The sequence below is a fragment of the Cataglyphis hispanica genome, chromosome 23 (assembly GCF_021464435.1).
Source record: "Cataglyphis hispanica isolate Lineage 1 chromosome 23, ULB_Chis1_1.0, whole genome shotgun sequence".
Classification (NCBI taxonomy): Eukaryota; Metazoa; Arthropoda; class Insecta; order Hymenoptera; family Formicidae; genus Cataglyphis; species Cataglyphis hispanica.
In genome coordinates, this window is record NC_065976.1 from 1,883,995 (window position 1) to 1,904,662 (window position 20,668).

A 20,668-nucleotide genomic window follows, 5' to 3' on the forward strand; every position below is an offset into this window, starting at 1 on the left:
ATGAAACATGTAAATTAATTATCGTTCATTGCAATATTTGCACAACGATGTGTATCGCATAGTTATGATGTGACAATTTGTTTCGGTTCGATTCGCATATCACATAATCAATAAGATATAACTAGAATTACAAAATTAGATTATAAAAAATATAGCCATAGTTTCCAAGAGAAAGAGAGAGAGAGAGAGAGATGAATTATAAATTTAATTTTAAATGCTATATCTGAAATTAATAAAATTATTATATTTATTTATTTATTATAAATATTATATTTATAGTATTACAATTTGTTTTTGCAATATTTCGGTTTTTTATTTTTACTTTTATATATATATATATATATATATATATATATATATATATATGTAATTAAAAAAAATACACATTAAAATATTATAATAAATCATTTTATATTAAAATTCAAAAACTTAAATTTTTTTGAATGACTGTATGAGAGATGGAGTGATTGTCTAATCTTTCAATTTTCTTTATTAATTTGATTTGTGATTCATCATATTTTAGGTTTTAAATTTAAATTTACAGCGTAATTATTTATTTTAGCTAGTGTACTATATATTTTTGCATTAATAATGAATGCGTAAATAATAAAATGATACTGAAAATAATAAAATGTGGAAATAATTTCTTTCGTGTTTTGGGAATAATTAATTTTTTTATAAGAATATGGCATATATTTTTATTTATACGAACACACATATATTTTTGTCTATAAAATTCATTAGCGACATAATTTTAAAACTGATTAAAAATTTAAAGTCATATAGCAAATATATTGTTAAATAACCAATAATATATTCTTTTAAATTAGTTTAGCTTGCGGTATGTAAAATTTAATCAGCGATTGATTACCCTGTATAATAATACAAATGCTGATCATCGCGATATGAAATGTGAAAGAGCATTACGCACGAATGGCTATTCATTGCCAGAGTAATAAATTACACTTGCAAATGGCGTTACTTTCGATTATTCGCTCTATCGCTTCCTCAAAACTTGTTCAAATTAACAAGCGAACAAATTAACGTTTGGCTGTCCGCTAACTGTTACGCATTTGGTCGACGTTAACTGTCGTCGTAATAAAAAGAGGAATGACGTCCCGGCGGTATACCGTGAATAATTTGCAGGAACAAATCGCAATAATGATTTTCAAAATTGCAACTGATAAATTAAACAAATGCATCGATCTGTCAATCATTACGCATTGTCTCGCGCACGGTATTGTGATCATCATTCATCGTACGATATTTTCTCTTAATACGACTTTCCATAAAATCCTCTAGTTTGCAGTTTGATAAGCGACAATAATCATAACCGTGAAATGATGTATCTCGAGGTCGTTGTGATCATATATCGTCGCTCGTTAATAAAACGCAGCTTCCCAATTTTGCTTGGTAACGCTATGAACGAACAAATCACGAAATATCGTTATTTCCCAATACGCAATCGCATATCGTGGTAATTAAATAGTCATATTCGCTACAAAGTATAGTTGCTTCAACGAAAAAATATCTCACCTTTTTTTATTTTTTTAACTTGCACGTGTGTATATTAAAGATTTAAGATAACACAATTTAATTTTCTTTGTTCTTTATAAAAATATTTAGATTAGAAAATGGAATTGCACTCTTGGTCTTTTTGTTTTTTTTTCTTTTTTTTCTTTAAATTGTAAATACAGTAATGGCAGTATGTGTAAAGCTGATGTATTATTTTATGGAAACTCATAAATAATTAGGAGATCTGGTTTTATTTACAACATTATAATTTAAATAAATAGTTCTGACTTAAACAATGGACAAATTGAAATGTCAAATTCACGCAGCGTCTCATTTTATCCTGGGATATTTTCCTTATCATTTTTCAGATTGTCAAGTTATAGCTAAATTCTAACAAGAGTTCTATTTTTTAAAAGCAAAAAATATCGATTAATATAAAAATCACGAGCAACCGCGCACATGAGCTGAATTTTAAATGTTTTATTTATTTTAAAATATATTTTATATATTGTTGTTCTCACACATATATTTTTGTGCATTTTATACATACGTACGGTTTTTAAAGAGATTTAATTACAAGTAATAGTATTAAAAAATTTTTATTATAATTTTTATTGTTTGACATTTTCCTGGAGTATTTCTTTTTGGTTTAACGATTAGAATTATTTTAATTAATAATAATTATAGAACTATTGAAAATAATGTTAGAACTTTTAATTATTTATGAATTTACACAAGTTGATACGCCAGCTTTTATATAACATATTATATTAAAATATAATAAAACATACTTACGAAAGAAAAGCAAAAGCTTTAGCGAGCTTTATTAAAGAATTATAAAATATTATAATGCTTATAATATTTTTTTATATTTAAGCAAAATAACGTGTTGTTATTTATAATCATAAATATTTACAATTTTTAATTATGTCTTATGGCGGTTATTGTTTATTGATGTTATTAAATTCGTTTAATTTTTTTTTATTATAATTCATGTGGACATATCTAAGAATTTTTACAAAATTCTTTTTAATATTTTTTTAGGAAACTTTGAAATACGATTGATTTTTATATTTTGTTAGTGTATAGATTAATATTTAATTCCACATTTTTATCTATAATATACATAGATGTATATAGCTATATAATGGAAGCTTTGATTTGGCGAATATGAAAAACGTAAATGATTGGCTACTCGAACGTTATCGAACGAATATTATGATGGTCTCTTCTAATTGGCTTATTAGTCGTGAAAGTCATAACCGAGTTAAATGACGAGAACTGTCCGGCAATGTTCTGATGTAGTAGATTGAAAGTTTGATCGACGGTTCGGTAGTCAGTCAGGGCCATCAACGACGGATATATCTCGTCGATTCGCTGAACGGTCGTTGAAAAACGCGGTCACTTGTTCTATCCGGGTCTCGTTTTATTCTTCAGGATGGCTCGATGCTACGCACGAAGCGGCATTAACGCGGATTTGATTTCCATCGCGTCGTGCGCGGAAAAATTTCTCGCTATACCGATTTTGCGCGAACGACGAAATTTACAGGACATTCTCCCGCGCGCTCAGCATGTTTCGATAAAATTTAGAGCCGAATGTCGAGAACGAACACGATCGTAGACGAAGCGAATTTTGAGCGCTGCTTAAATTTTAAGTGACAGTCGAATATAAATTTAATGGCTGCTTGATTTTTCACAATTTGAATTATCGATTTTTGTAATCGAATTTGTATTTGACTAGTCTAAAAATGTTTAAATCTTTGGTTTGAATATTCTAAATATTTTATTCAATCTTATATAAAGATAGAATAACTCTCGTATCTTTTATAGTTGCAAAAAAAAAAAAAAACCGAGAGAGAAAAATATATTGATTTTCATAATAACGTTTAATAAAGTTTTACACATTAAAAATATATATGCAATTTTATATTAAGCAGAGTAAGATACGATCATGAACGTGAGATATAGTTAAGATAACAATTCGTGTCGTAGAATAGCGCATATAAGAATACGGATGCATTTTAACAAGGATATAAAAGACGTATACGGTACGTTAAACGCGTATTACGTGTCTCCTCCGAGACCGAGAGAGTTAAGATTCAAGGTACTACATAGTTAATTAACAATTCAAAGTTTCACCACTTCTACAGTACCTGTTCTCTGTTTCTGCGTAACGAGCCGTTGTGTACGAATTAACACACATTGACTTCGTGCTTCATACAAATTTGCCCTGTCCCAATATAGAGTTCTGAATGATCCATAGAACCTTTCGGCGTCAATCGTGGTCAATTGGCAAAGTTTCGACAATGTAAATATATCGTCCGATGATATGAAATATTTATTATTATAATTATATTATTGATTATGGCAATTTTAGAAAGCTTTCGCGAAAATTGAAAAATAAAACTTAATAATACAAGAGAAAGGATAAAGTCTATAGTATTATACTTAAAAAAATGAATGAACAAAACAGATTTATGAAAGAATATTTAAAAATATAAAGAAAATAGAGGAGAAAAATATGTCGCTATATTTTACGTAAATGTGTGTGTGTGTGCGTAATTTTTTTTGCAAATATTTTATTCATGTATTTATTATTTGTGCGGATGATAAAGTATAAATCTCTAAACATATATTGTAATAATATGTATTCTCTGATATTTAAAACCAAATCTGACATTTTCAAATATTTTATCTTATGAAATAGTTATTTGCATAACTTATAGAGTTCTTTATATACATAAAATAATATTTTGAAAATTTTATTCATGTTATTGATGCTAAATATTTATAATTCTACATATTATACATTTGTATATATAAAGCGCTTGTAATTTAATATTTTCCAGAGCATTTTGATTTATATAATTATTACACATACACAACTTACGCATGCACATATATTGAACCATTGTGAATATATTCAAGAATTTTATTTTATCGACAATGAAATGACTTGAAGTAAATTTTGAATAATGAACATATTTCGGATTATGTCATGCGAAGTTCTTACGAGACACAGGAACAGGATGCGATTAACAGTTAAAAGTTTTGTGCAGCTGCGCAGTAAATTTGTGATGCAGTATACGATTGTGCACAAATTAATGTCCGGTAATCGCGAACTTTGTCGCAATTTGTTCTATTACAAATCCGGAAGTTGAAATCGACGAGCGTGAATCAGTTGAACGACGAATATTACGTGTAATTATGCGTACCATGGAGATATTAAAACCAAATGTCCGGCGTCGTGTTTTCCCGTTGAGTATGGCATCAAAACTTTGCAGGAATATGCGAATATAGTCCTACGTTAACATCTACCTTTATATACAGTATACGCAATATCGCATGATTCGAAACGAGCTGCTACAGCGATTAAACGCAAAAATGTTATTGCTTTTAAAATTGCATGTCTTTAATCGAAATAAACGAATTTCTCCTAGAAAAAAAAAAAAACGATATTATATTTATTTATCGTTGTTCAATTAAATAATGATTTTTATTTTTTAAATATAAATTTTTTTTATTAATTTTATGAAGCAATATTTATTTCTCGGTTTTGAGTATTTTTTAAATATTTTATTTGCATTAGTGTATCTTAATCTAGAAAATAATTTTTTCAAAAATAAAATACTCAAGTTTGCTTAATATAAGTTGTAAATAAAAAGTAATAATAACAAGGATATTTTGTATAACTGCGTAATTTTGTAATTTCGTTATTGCTTTATAATTGCATTATAGAGTATTCTTTTATTTCTATATATTTTGTACAACTTTCAACTCTTGCCATTTGCCGCGTACAAAACAGATTCGCTCAATCAAATTAAGCATTAATTTGTGTGTAGTAGCACGAGTGACGAGATAAATTGAAATCGTACAATGGGAGGCGATTAACAATTAAGAGTTTCCGTAATTTCAGCCGTGTCAGCTATTAACGGTGCGATGTGCGTGTGTTAACATAGCACAATCGTGAATTCGTGGAAACTCATTTCGCCTGGAATTCCGTGCAAAACGATACGAATGCGAATCAGTCAAAACGACAGCGGCGTTCGGAATCGATCGCGCTACACCATATGCAAGTCATTACGAACACCGAATAGATATTATATTATAGTTGACAGTTTCGGTCGAATCTGTGACGTTAAGACTGTCGACATAAACGAGGACATCGGCTCGCGTGATGTCTCGGGACGACAACATAATTTTCAACCGAGCAACGCTTCTCTGGTATTAATATATTCAAATCTCTGCATTTCGACGGCGTACAGTCGCCCTATAGTTTGACGTAAATGATTCATTGTATGGGAATTAACGCGCATCACTTGTAACGCCAGTTAATCATTGGAAGCTTGTTTCGCTTCGAAATTCGCTTGCGCGAATATAAATTAATTGAAACAAATTCGATACCTGATTGGACAGGATGGATCATAATTGCTTACGAATGATTACGTATAATTATTAATATGTACACGTAATTATTCTATGTCGGCTGCGCCCGTCAGTAATATTCCTTCGAATTGTGACTTTCAACGCGCTTGTTAATTTGTAATTTATTCGTCGAAATTATTTTATGTGCAGAGGCATAATATGAGAAAAAGTATAATCTTTAACAAGTTTTGCTAAAACTACATATTAACTACATTTTTATTAATGTTAAATATGTTATTTTATTGAAATAATTGCAAAAATATCTCTTATTAGACTATTTTTAATTTATTTATATATTATTAGAGAGATTTGCGCGATTTTAATTTTGACAACCTGTTTGCTTGTATAACTTAAATGTAACTTAAATTAATGCTTTTTAAATATATAATTAATAAATATTTAAATTTATATTTAAACACATATTTTCACATAAAATATGTAGTACAACATATATGCAATCAAAGGTAGATATTGGCATGTCTGTCCGTGCTCCGAGTCATTCTGCAAATATTCAAAGTTCGATTCGGTACGATTAACAATTCAAAGATTCGGTCTCTTTCGGTGGGATTTGCACGTCCGTGAGGGGCGATCGTGCCACGACGTGTATATGCGAATTAACGCGCGTTTATTGAATAATTCAGAATCCAATGTTGGTGCTGGCCGGGTGCGGGGAGAGCAGACTGACTTTTTAATCACGTCGGATTGCTCGGAATGCTCTGTAAAGAACAAGCGCCTTTATACCGGGTGTTCGATGCAAATATAAGTGATACAAATACCGGGCGGGACTCCGGTGATATTAACGTTCCTTCCTCTTTTGTACCAGTCGGACCATATTTTCCATCCCGTCGCACGCCCCTTTTATTCGCTTTCGCGGAAGAAATAGCGCATTTCTTTATCTTTCCGTTATATTCCTCGTCTCTGAGCCGGTATTCTTCTTCTCCTTGCCATTTCTTACCATTGTTTTTGCCTCCATGTACTATATATACCATGCATTATATATTTTCGACGGAAACTAAATGAAAAATCATCGAAAACGCCGATCATCATACACACTGACAAACGGCCGCCGCGTAACTTTGCCGAACTTTTACGAAAGTTAATAGAAAAGTTCGATTTTATCGTAAGGGAAATAAATTCGGATAGATCTCGACATGTACTCACACATGTACATACGTACGCTTCTACACCTTTACGTCGATCGGATAACAAAAATATTTTTCATTAAACTGTTCCGATAATAATGACTGTCTGCGAGACACGAAAAGCACGTTATCCCCATATTCGTCGATCGTCTTTTTCGTCGTCGACAGATATCCTATATTTATCCAGAGAAATTACGTTGCGTTCGAAGGGGAAAGAAAATGGTGCGTTCCGACAAACAAGGTTTATTCGTTCGATCGTGTTTTGACGGGGAATATGATGGAATGAGAAATGATTTCGTGCGGATCGCGATGACAAAAATTCGTCTTCGCTTCGTCGTACCGTAAGCGGTACGGTTTATTCATCGACGCGAGCAGCTCGAACGGCGCCGAATACGGAAATGACGGTTCGAACTGATGAGAATTGGAGGGAAAAGCTTGCGCGCGGATAGGATTCGCAACCCGTTGCCGCATCCCTTTCTTCGCGGATGAACGCGAGGAACGCCTCGATGTAATTTCCTGTCGGCGCAATCTCGAGCGGCACGGCAAGCGCGCATATAGCGTGTATTAAATGCGATTTACTGGAAATGGGCGGGAATGCACTGCGTCGCGCATCGGTTTGGGATAACGAAACGTACGGCTGATTGGTTGTAACAAGTGATTGATGCCATTACCGGTCCCCGGGCACGAGATCGTGCACGACCGTGTGTTAGCGTGCGCGAATTATCTATGCACATAGTACACATCGCTTGGACATTAGCGGATTACCGTTCGCCACGCAACGTATCTCTTTCAACGGTAAAGAGGACGATGGTAGAGAGCGGTGGTCGAGAACGTTAGGGTTATATGTTCTCTTAACTTATCATTCTATTAGCATATCGGTTAGCCTCGTTACGGATGACTGCAGTGATAAATCGCTCGTTCCTGCGCGCGGCTCCTTTACGCGCTCTTAACAGATGACGGCTAACGGCCATTCGAGTCGCGACGTATACAAAGTATACCGCATGCAAGTATGTACGTATGCAGATGTATATACACGAGCTGCTCTAGAGAATATAATTATATCACACTTTTCACCTCGCAATTATTTCTACGATTTAAAATCAAATTTTCATAACGAAAATATATATTGATATCTTAAGTTTAATCGGATTTTTTTATAAAGTTTCGATGAATTAAAAATTTTTTAAATGTCGATGTATGTTATATATAACGTTTGCGATTTCTAAATTGTAAAAGAAGAGATTTGGTAATCAGCTTTTTGTTGAAGAAAGATTGATCTGACTTTAAAATAAATAAATAATCTGTAGACAATTTTGAAATACTTTGTACATATTTAAATGTAATCTCCGCGTTATATAAAGATTATGGAGGGATTATTAATATTTCAATGACATTTGAGGTTGAAATAGCGAAGCGCGAGAAATTTATTAAATAAAATATATATATATATATATATATATAATTGTGTTTTATTTAATAAGTTTCTCGCGTATCGCGAATTTAGTCTCACTAATTTAAATACTTTTCGTCTCATTATTCTCGGATTAATTTCCTTACTGGGAACATTCGTGCCACGAAACAATGTAACAATACTCGATGTGCTCTCGGATATTTTCAAGCGTCACCGTCGTCTTTTATGATATCCTTAATTAAATTATAAGCTTTTATAAAAGATTTTACTATAGATATCGGAAGGAAAAGGGAAAAGAATTAAAATACGTAAAAATAAAATAGTCTTTTTAATGAAAATTTATATATTGCGGAATTTATTAAAATTTATTTATTACGCTTTTTCGCATAAAAGAACTTTTTACTTGTAAATATCAGAGTGTTATTAATAGCGATATTAAGTAAAATGCTTTTATAATTCTACATGTGCAATCTCATAATTTTTCCTTAATGCTTCTATTTTTCCAATAATTATTTTGTCTCGTTCTGGAATATCGCTTACGCTTTATATCTTATTTATAGGTGTTTGCAAATGATTTTGCAAATAGCATCGCATACGCATATTCTCTTGTTTACACAATATTGAAAATCAGTTCTACATATGGGTTTCCGCAAGAGAATTCCCATTAAAGCAACACATTTCGTATTCGCAATAGTAATTTTGCGAAACAACACAGATTGTTCGATAGATTTCATAATGTGATTCGATCTCGTAATATCATTATACAGCAAAATGTTTAATTTAATATACCAACAACAAGCATAAATTTTCCGAATAAGTTCCTATAACAAGAAATCATGAAATTTGGATTCAAGAACAATCGTTTTAATTTAAACTGATAATAATTTTGAGATATTATAAGCCTTTTTATAAATTATTTAATTGATAATTGTCAACTATTCTCAATAAATGCTATTTTATATATGTATAACCTTCATTCGCGCAAATATTTCATATAAAACAATGTGATTAAAGATGTAGCTGTGCAATATTATCGGTTTAATAAATAAAGTTATATATAATATTTATATATAACTTTATATAATATTTTATATTTTATATGTAATATTTTATATATAATATTAAAAAATATAATAAATATAATATTTATATATAATTTTAAGTGCAAGAATTAATATGCATTATTGTTGCAAAATTTGTTTGACTTTTTGACAATTATTACTACATCATTACTACTAGTACATTGATAATCAATTTTTGTTGCCAATTTAAGCTATCTTTGCTTTCCCTATCTCTTTACATATAGCTTGATTTCTAGTTTCTAATGATGCGATCGATCGCGGATAAGTTCCGCTTCGATGTACACCATTGTACAACACTAGCTCAGACATTTCCGGCACAAAAGTATAATACGTTTCCCGATATTTCTCGCGTTTATGGTAACACACGATACACGCGCAAATCTTTCACGGCGTTGCGCATGTGAAGCAGCGCGATAAATTATTTGCTAACCAAGAGTTTTCCACGAGTATACATAGGTGTATGAATTGTAACAATTAATGGTTGGCGTAGCCAAGTAGTCGCTGGCCAATATATTTTGTAATTCATACCATAACCGTTAAATATAACGATCTTTAAATCGTAAAATATCATGTGATCCAATAATGATAATGAATATTCCGATGGAACATTTCCTGCGGCGGTCAATTGTGACGCGATCTAAATTTATGCGAAATTTGATATTTATGCGGAATTTGCAAATAATCGATTAAGGACTACCGTTCATCAGAGCAACCAGAGACAGGATATTGAATATCCGATGTTCTCCATGCTAAATGAGATGAATAATTCGTATCCAATATTCCTATTACACGTGTACATTTAAAATACGTTCAAGATTGAATAGATTTAAGATTTGTAAGTCGATAGTTAAGATCACGAATATTTAAAAAAAATTATTAATCAATGTATATTTTTTTTTTACTAAAAAAATATCTCAAGACATCAAAATGTAATAAATTTCTGATATTTGCAAACGATATTTGATTTTCGCTCTTTATTTGTAAAAAAATTGGCAAGTAATAATTATGATTATATTTTTCAATTCTGAATGCTATTCTTTTTATAATCGTAGCGCGCAAAATGTAATTCGCGTGACATAGCCGTCGATCGTGCCAGAAAACTTTCATTCGTTTTTGGCCTAGAAAACCATATCCAAACAAATCATAGCGGCGTGATAGCAGGAAAGTAGCAATAACCGCCGCGGCACCATTTACAGGGGTGGCGGCGGCGGCGGCGGCTCGAGCTGCTTTATATTCCAGCCGACTGGGCGCTCAGACAGCTCGTTGCACTCCACGCTACGTGTCCGCGATAGATCGCGATGACGTATTTCGAACGTGGCTGCCTCCAACACAACGATACATCTAAACCATACGCGCGATCACGTTCGTTGTACGCGCCATTCAGCCCGCCGATAATAATCAATCGATATCTATTTTACCTATAATTTTGGAAAATAATAATCGGAAACTCGCGCGAGAAAAAAATTAACTCGCGTGGAATCGCGAGTGATTGAAATTCCGAATGTCGAGGATGATAAGCCCGCGCGTTTTGCCGTCCGCGAAGAAATGCGTAATGTTTTCGTAAACAGAGTTGTCTTCCCCCATCGACTCTCTGTCTTCCCGAACGCCATCATACGCCGACAGATTCGGCGAACGAGAGCGTGGGTGTTGCTATCTCGCCGCGCCATAAATTTCGACGTTCCGCATCCTTATCTACCTGCTGGTTATCGACGCGCTGAAAGTTTCCTTCGCTTCTCCATCTCGAAAGGAGGCGCGAACCTGTCTTTTTATTCCTTTGGAACTTTGCACCGCGTGCATTATCCTATTTTTCCGGCTTGCGTCGTATGAGAGCATCGTCCGCGTTCCGATCTTTCTAAAGTCTTAGAAACCTGAATCTCTCTCTCTTCGAGCATTTTTTACTTTCTACATTCTTCTCACATTCTGCGACTGCCTTTACAGTCGCCAAAGGCATTTTCTTAGATCTTGGAAAAATATCATATTTCCAAGTAAAATTCAATTTAATCGTCTCGAAGACAATTTGGATTAATATCTGTGATAGAAATTATTGATAATTAAAATTATTATTAAAATTATTAAAATTTTTTGTTAAAACGAAATAGAATATTTTTCTTCCATCAATTATGAAATAAAAAGATATTTAAAAATTGAAATATGCCTATGTATAATTCTTGAGACGATTTGCGATCAAATTTCCTCGATGAAAAATTAAGCCAGACCTAAATCACCGAGCAATTAAATGCAATTAAAGTGGGGAGAGTATGTAAGCGGATCGGATGGACATACTTTAGTAAGATAGCAAGCTCGAATCTCTCACACAAAAGCCGATTGAGAAGAGTCGTGTCTGTAATCCCTTAAATGTTCCACTCTTAAACGCTTGACGATAATAGATACATTTTATTGCTACATTCTTAAATGATAATAAAATCATCAATTGTAATAGCAAGTATGTAAAAATATTTATACGACATTATTATATTTTCACATACTTATTAATTTTTTTTATATATACATATATATAATACTATACGCATTGTATCATCAAAATAATAATTTAATTAAATAATAGTAAAATATTCTAGAGATAAATGCGTGTTTTTTTTTATTAATTCTGTCAAAAAAAAAAAAAATCTGGAAACCTTAAAACAACTATTTTTTGAACATTTTTTATCGTTTTCCAAGTATTTATGTAATTAAATCAATAAAAAAATAAAGTGCAAAAATAATTTTATATAAAATATGTAAACCTTTATATTAAACATAAAAATTATTCAATTTTTTTCTTTGTGCTTGCTTCATATGCACACTTGTCGTATATAAAGGAATAAATGCTCGCGATGGTATACAGATATAAATCTTCAACGCATCATCTTTCAACGAGAATAAATGATCTTTCATCGTTCGGTATATACGATACCCGGTATGATGCTCGAAGCTTTGTATGGCATACATGGCGCCGGACATTGCATCTCAAGACGCATTAAACGGATACAAGTGAGTTGCATGTGCCTCGCACTGACAGTTAACATGTTAAAGCAGTTTACCAGAACTCTGGACGATTAATTCTGGACGGTAATCGCGATCGTTGTATGCGCTATACTACTTATTATTAAATGCGAATAAACGACTCGACTCTTAAACTCGATGAAAATATGCCGTCACAATATGTCGTCACAAAACCGATCATCATCGAATTGCGATAGCCGCGAGATACGCGTCATACGCGAAAACGAAAGAGTCCTGTCGCACCTGCACTTGGCATCGGGACAATAGTTTTCCGTTCAACGTGCTCTGTACGCTGAGAGTTATTGTCGGTACGCCAAATGCAGGTGTGCAACGTACCTTTTTTCAGGATATCAAGGAACTGAAGAAAGTATGGCCGAGCTATATGACGTCAGAAATTGACGATTGATTTTTCGTATCACCGTTTTCGCACCGTAATATTTATTCGACTACGATTTTATAACATTATTGACAAGTGATGCGACAACAAAATATAACCCATATATTAATATATCGAATATACGTATATGTAATGGATTATTTAAAGCTTATAAAGATATAAAAACGTGATTGTCGACTTGAAAATATAAATATTAAATTTGTACAAAATAGTGTACAAATGTGTAAATTACGAAACTTATTCATTGTCATTTATTCGTAATATTATACAAGTCGCCTAACAAACGCGTAATTCATAAAAGTCTCGCTATGAATTTGTAAACTAATAAAAACTGACAGGCAGAAAAATAACCTGCACAGATTTAAATTTCTTGTCTAGCATTAATATTTGACACGTAACCATGTAACGTTTTTATTTTATTTTATAGTTTATAAATCACTTTTATATATACTTTTTTTTATCGTTCCTCATTAATTGAATAATTTGTAACAGAATCAAATCTATTTACAAACAATATTTTGGGTAACTATTTGTTTTATGCTTATAATTAACAAATCTGAAGCAGTGTGAACTACAAAATCGATAGACGCTTCTGACTCTGACTAACTATTAATTACTTCAATTTTGGATACGAACTCAGCTGCATGACTACATTGTAAATTCACGGGGCAACATAATTTAATCGCGTTGTGCCTCTTCTTAACAGGTTCGTTTTATAACGCAGGAGAAACCACGCTTAGAGTTTATACGAACTTAGATTCTGTCTCTAAAAGGTGGATGATTTATTAACTTGAAAACTGATATTTTTACGTTTGGCACGTGCAATGCTTTTTTAGCATAAAAATATCTTTCGATGTATTTGAAGAAAGCGAATCATATCCTTTTTCTGAAGTGACGGATTCAATCACATCGACGAAGAAAAATAACGATCTATTAATAAAGTAACATTTCCTATGTATCGAACGCATTCTCGATAATAACGTATTACAAATTCTAGCACATGGATATCTTTTTCTCGTCAATACGCCGTCAGTCGATAATCTGTGTGGGACAGATTTACATCGATGACTAGCGGCGATGCAAACACGCCTGCACATATATGATCGCGCAAAGGGACGCAGCCCTTTGTTTAATTCGGTCGTTGCGTAATCAATCGATGACCCGCCAATTACCGGTTTCCGTCTTAATTGGCAAACATGAGCGGAACGAACGAGCGTTTCTCCTGCAGGATGTTGAGTCGCGAATTCACGTCACGTTTCGACCGCGAGCCACGCCACTAGCTAGAACGAAGTGCCTTTTCGCGGCAGCTTGTCAAAAAGCTCACGTGATAAAGGGCGCCGATCTTCAGATTGCCGCCTCGAGATTTTCGTGCGGCAATAAACTCCCGATCTAGACGGCGCCCTTAGGAACGATATTGCCGGCGCCTTCGTTTTCGTTTCTGTATTAAATGAAAGCACGTTGCTTTTCTGACAACTGCAACGGTAGCGTGTATTTTTTATTTTCAGAAAAAATATATTAGGACCTGTCAAATCAGCCATTCATAAATTTCACGAATATTTTACGATAATAAGATATAAACTTGACAAACAGACCGTTGAAAATGTTGTTATTTAGCGTTAAATTTACTGACAGAATTTAAATACTACATTTTATCACAATTAAACATTTTAATTATAACTAAAATTAAATTTATCATAATGGAATATTTTAATTGGTTCATAAATATCTCTTAATTGTAATACCAAGCTTGCTCTTAAAAAAACTTTGAATATTATTTTTAGACATGATATTTTGTTGTCAGAAAAAAATGCTCAGCTTTTAATGTACATTAAAAGAATGACATTAATGAATGAATTTTTAAGTTAGAAGATTAAATCGAGCATCGAATTTACGCTGTTTACATTAATTAAAAATTATTTATTTAATATATATAAAGAAATAGCGTTAAATATTCACAGTTGCTTCGGCGATAATGATAAAATAGTGCATTTTATTGATTATCTACAAAATTTTGAATTTAATATTCGATCCACTTTTATGCTATTTTTTATTTAAATTTTGATAATTTTGAAAATATATGTACCCTTTGCATCTACGGGATGCAAATTGAACATTCCGGTACGAATATACGCGTCTTTTTGTCCTCTCGTCACTTCATTCTTGCTTCGCATGATAAAACACTGAACGTAGACACAGCCGTGTAGCAGACGGTAATTTCGAAGGTTTACGAGGAACCCTTCTTCCAAACTTACGAACTGCTTTCACGCGCGACAAATAAGATCGTAATCCTCCCGGTGCATTTTCTGCATTATGATTTCACAGCGAGATTTACGAGGAGAAGACGGTCTTTGTGAATACGTACGGATGTACGGGCGTCTTCGTTTACGTATTCTCGTGTGTGTGTGTGTGTGTGTGTGTGTGTGTGTGTGTGTGTGTGTGTGTGTGTGTGTGTGTGTGTGTGTGTGTGTGTGTGTGTGTGTGTGTGTGTGTGTGCGTGGTAGTGTGCGCGCGCGTGCGCGCGCGCGCTCGTGCATATATGAAGCTTGCATATAAGATGACACGCTCTAAGCGGATGGTTGTAGACATCCCGCGTCCCGTTTCTCGGCGGAAGCGTGAATGAGAAAGCTCGTCGCAGAAAATTTGCGAGAAAACATCGTATAATAATTCAAAAACGTGCTCTCGAAATGTTCCCTTCATCGAGTTCTAATCACTCACCCGAAAGCGAATGAATTTTTTTGCGCGAACCCTCGTCACGTTCGGCCGCTCACGAAATTTAATTAAGCGCCGAACGCGCTGCGGTCATACAACGAATTTTCCCATGCCATAAATTGAGAAATATTCTCTTGCCAGACACCTCTGTGTTCGCGTGGCTAATTATTATTAAGTCGTAAAACAGTTTTAGCACGAACTAAAACTGGTAAAACGGCAGTACTGTTCGTCGATGTAACATTAAATTGGGAAAGTGATGACAAAGTAATGGCTATTACGTTAATTGATGCGCGCGCTACGCATTAATTATTACATTAAGAGTTATTAAGAGTTTTGCAGATATAATTATTGTTCTAGATTATATGTAAAATCAAAACGCCATTTTAATATCACTGTGATATTATGTCAATTTATTTGAACACGGAGAGGGATGGCATCAATTTTTTTCAATATAAAAATGAGAGAACGGTAGAAAATAATTTTTTTTAATTATATACAAATATTGTTAGTATGACTTTATAAAGTCAGTAACGACTTTGCAAAATATATAAATAATAGTTTAATAATCCACTATTTTGCGAGTCGTTCTCGGCGAATAATTGTGTGTGCCTATCTATAGGATTCATATATATCTATAGAGATTTATCATCGTGTTTTCTCGTTAACGCGATACATGTCAAAATGTCGAGATAAAATTCTGTAGGCAAGATAGAATTTTATCTCGTTATAAACGAGTGTCAAGCGCGGTGATTCCATGCGTTAAATTGAGAAGTTACACGTCAGCTTCTCATGGCAATTTTTCAGAACTGCAACGTTAGACGATCGTCGATTACTAACATAATATATGTCTCACGATGCTTTATATTTATGCATTGAGATAGATATCGATGCTTGCCGCAAATTGAATAAATTGGAAAAATAATAGCACTCGGGAAAAGACACTCGCAAAGGAACACTCGGATCTCTACGAGGAACTATTTGCAGCTCGCATGTTCTATTTGAGATTCTAGATGATCTTAAGTCTCTTTTCTATTGTGATCATGTTCTTAAAATTATTCTCTTTTACGCGCATCCATATGCGACGATGTCTGGAATAAAAGATTTCTATTGATTTCTCGTGCGCGTCTTGCTTTCCGTTTCGACAGTTGACAACTTGAAAAGAGAAAAGAGTCCTCCGGACTCGTGAAACTCTAATGATTAAGTTTTTTGTTATTTTTGGAATATTGCTAAGTAGAAAGTTTGCGGATAACCATTTTTGTCGTCTAATGGAGCGCGCCCTGGTCACCGGAGATAAGAGATTACAAAAATGTCGAGCGAAAGGCAAGAAACGGAAGGCAAGAGTATAATCCCATTCGCTTCTGACGCCTGCAAAATGTCTTAAAGTTATTTGCAAGATTGCTAGAGTTACGCGACTTATGTCTAATGAGCTGAAAAATTACGATTAATTATATACGATCATATTTTTAATGGAAATATAGTCAATCTTGTCAGACTGACAAGATTTTTAGTTTCTTTAGTTCTCTATAATTCCATATTTTGTAGAACTTTTGATTAATCCTGATTTCTAACGTAATATATTTTAATAATGAAATGACGCGCGTTATCTATATATATATATACATATAAAAGATTATGTATCGAAGGAAACGATGAGAGATTAGGTCGGTGCAGAACACATTAAAATTATATCGGACATTAGACTACGGCGCCATGGCTCGATAAAAATTCAACGTAAACTTTATATCGCGTAAAATTATCGCTTTGTCAAGCCGGTCGTGCTGGATTGACGCGTAATTGCGCGTCGGTCGCCTAGGTTAAGGAGAGTAATATGCCTGAAAGCATAGTAACGTCGCGTGGTAACACACGCGACGGAAAGCCATTCTAATGTCCTCCTATTTGTTCCTCACTTGCCATAACGAGAAACGTAGCGTATGTTGGACGGCGACGATCGATACTGACAGAACGAGACACTTATCTTCTAATGACTGTAACAGCCCTCGATGTGTCGACAGCCATGTGCAATGCACAGCCACCTGACTCGGAATGGACAGACCTCCACTAGTGATGACACCTATGAGGAGTGCACAAACGTTTTCTCTTGCCTATCGTTATCATTTCGTTATCATTTCTCTATCGAGATCGATAGTGATGCACTATATTTAGATAATTGCAACTTGTGACATTTCTTCGCGCAACGACGCAACGATAATTTTTTTTGCGTTCCATTTAGAAATTAAAAGAAAAAAAAACGGAAATTGAAGATATTATTGATTTAAAAAACGTGAATATATTATAGAGAAATCATATAAAATTAAGGACGTATTATTTTTCGGAATAATAATTATTAGGCAGAATTACTAATTATTATGTTATACATATTGTTGTGTTATACGATATTATCACAATGTATATTTAATGTAATGATATAAAACGTAATATATATTTTATATTATATATATATATATATATGTATATATATATATATATATATATATATGTATATATTCACACACACATCACGCGCGTTGAATTACGTCATTAATGAAGTAATTAGTAATATACGTAATGATTAACGATAACTGCCGTATTTTCCACGATTGCCTGCGTAAAGCTGATTGTTTATAATTATTATATGCAAATAATCATCATCGAGTTTAATACTTGATATAAAATGTTATTCGCGTTACGTAAATTGCTATTGTGGATAATAATTTCGAAATGGAGGGATATTTATTTATATTGTTATCCTATCAGAAAAGTATATAAATAAAATAATGTACAATATCCGATCATGGGACAAATAAGCAATAATGCGCATTCATGCTTAAAATAATTAAAATGATATATGCGTACATACACATATAATGATTCTATAATATATAGTTTTACAAGGATAATATCACGTAATATCTCTTATATCTACGTAATATACTGTAATATGTATATTATATCGGTATGTGATAATATTGTATAAGTAACGTGCATGAAAATATCTTTTTAATAGCAATATCCTGATGAAGTCCTCAACGAGTTAGAATCGCCGGAGACACTTATAAATTAAGGCAAATAGAATAATAACGTTACTCAATATTTAAAAAATATAGCAAACTACATTTAATTAAATTTTCATGCAAATTTTATTTTTTTATACAAAAGTGTGTAGTTTCAATTTAAGTTTAAATTTATATAAAATTATTTAGTTTTTTATTATATGTCTATTACATTATATGGATTTTTAGAGCTCGCGGTTTTAGTGCTCAAATTAATAATTTATTAGAATTGAATCCGTTGTTCTATTATAGAAGTGAGTATTTTAAAATATATGTAGATAAATCTCGCCAAGTAGATTTCAAAATAGAATAAAATTAGAAATCATAGGAAAAAGAGAATTTTATTATTTTTATTTTATTTTTATTTTTTTTTCCTTAACTATTAGAGATATATCTCTATAACGATGGTAGTAAGATTTTCAGCAACAGTTCGATCGTAAAAACGAATGGATTTCGAATATTCCGGTGACTCGTCTTTCTACCTTTCTCCCATATATCTATCCGTACCTTAGCTAGTATTGGTCCGACACCGTCGCGCTTTGCTCCACTTTTAGCTCCGGCCGACGTATTATAGCGACGCCACTTCCGTAAATTGAAGAGTCCCAAATCCGTTCCGCGAGCTTGGGTGCCAAGCTACCATCGAACATGACACATCGGTACCAATTTCTAACGAGACAAGTTAAGGATTCAATATGTACTAACGTACAAGTTTTTTTCTTGGCTATAAAACCATACTTACGAAAGAATTCGCTCATAAATTTTGCTGCACATTCAGCACAATATAGTTTTCTAGAATTAGAGATAGAATTCATATTTTTGAACTACTGATTAATTTTTAATCTCGTTAATCCGAATAAAGTTTTCAACAATTGGATAATGCCTGCTCTTTCGCGCTCGTTCGCATCGCATATCGTTCGATATCGATAGTTTTGGTAAGTTTGCGGAGAAAAAGTCAAAAATGAGACTTGCACGTGATATTCCAATCGCGACTCCGAATTGATACGTTTCCCGAAGATTTCGCGAAGTCGACGGAATCCAATTTTAGCCGAGTTTCCAAGACTCGTTCTCCGATGGGAGTCAATGAGGAATTTTCGCTATCGCCGTTCGGTCCACGGATTCACTCGATGGATCAATCGTATTCGACGCGGAGACTCCGAATGTATATATATGTCTGCGGAAAGCACTCGAGGCGAGAAACGAGCGCATTGCATTTACTTTCACATGGGCGTTGGTGAGCACGAGCGTCGACGTGACAGGCATTGTCTTCTTCTAAAACCACCGTCGACAATTATTACTATTATCGAGAATCGAGCTTTCGCGGTTACGAATCTCTGGACGTGTATTTGCCGCACGTGCAGCGCTATTCAATCATGTTAAACGTAAAAGCTTATCTAGATTACGTCTAACTGTTTCAGTTAATAATTATTTTATATATATTGGCGAGATGACATTTTAGCAAAAATCCTATCATTGCAACTTGATATATTGACAGATGGCACACAAATGTCGAACAATATTATGTGTGAAATTATAATTATTATTAATCGTGAAAGACATGTCGTATAAAATATGGAAGTCGACGTAAAATGACGTATGTCAGGGTTAACTTGACATATTATCTAATTGTAAATTGCAAAAAAATATACTGATTAAGTATAGTTAAACAAGGAAATAATTTACATTACATCGTTAAATTCTAATGCATTTTTTATAATAAGTTTATTGTAAATTATATACGATATATTATGCATTTTAAATATATCTATTATTTTTAATAACTATTTAAAATTTAATTTTAATTATTATACATGCTTTAATATAAATCTATAGTATTAAATATATAATCACTAATAGTGAATGGCTAATAATCAGTCTTATTAATAATGATTAATAATACATTATTATTATTAATTAGATATTATCATGATTAAACA

At 32.9% G+C, this 20,668-nt stretch overlaps 1 protein-coding gene across 2 annotated transcripts in view; it reads left to right on the top strand.

Annotated features, from left to right (window-relative positions):
• LOC126858017 (hemicentin-1) overlaps positions 1–20,668 on the top strand; it is a 231,825-nt gene that overhangs the window by 43,485 nt on the left and 167,672 nt on the right. The gene's annotated exons all lie outside the window — the stretch shown is intronic.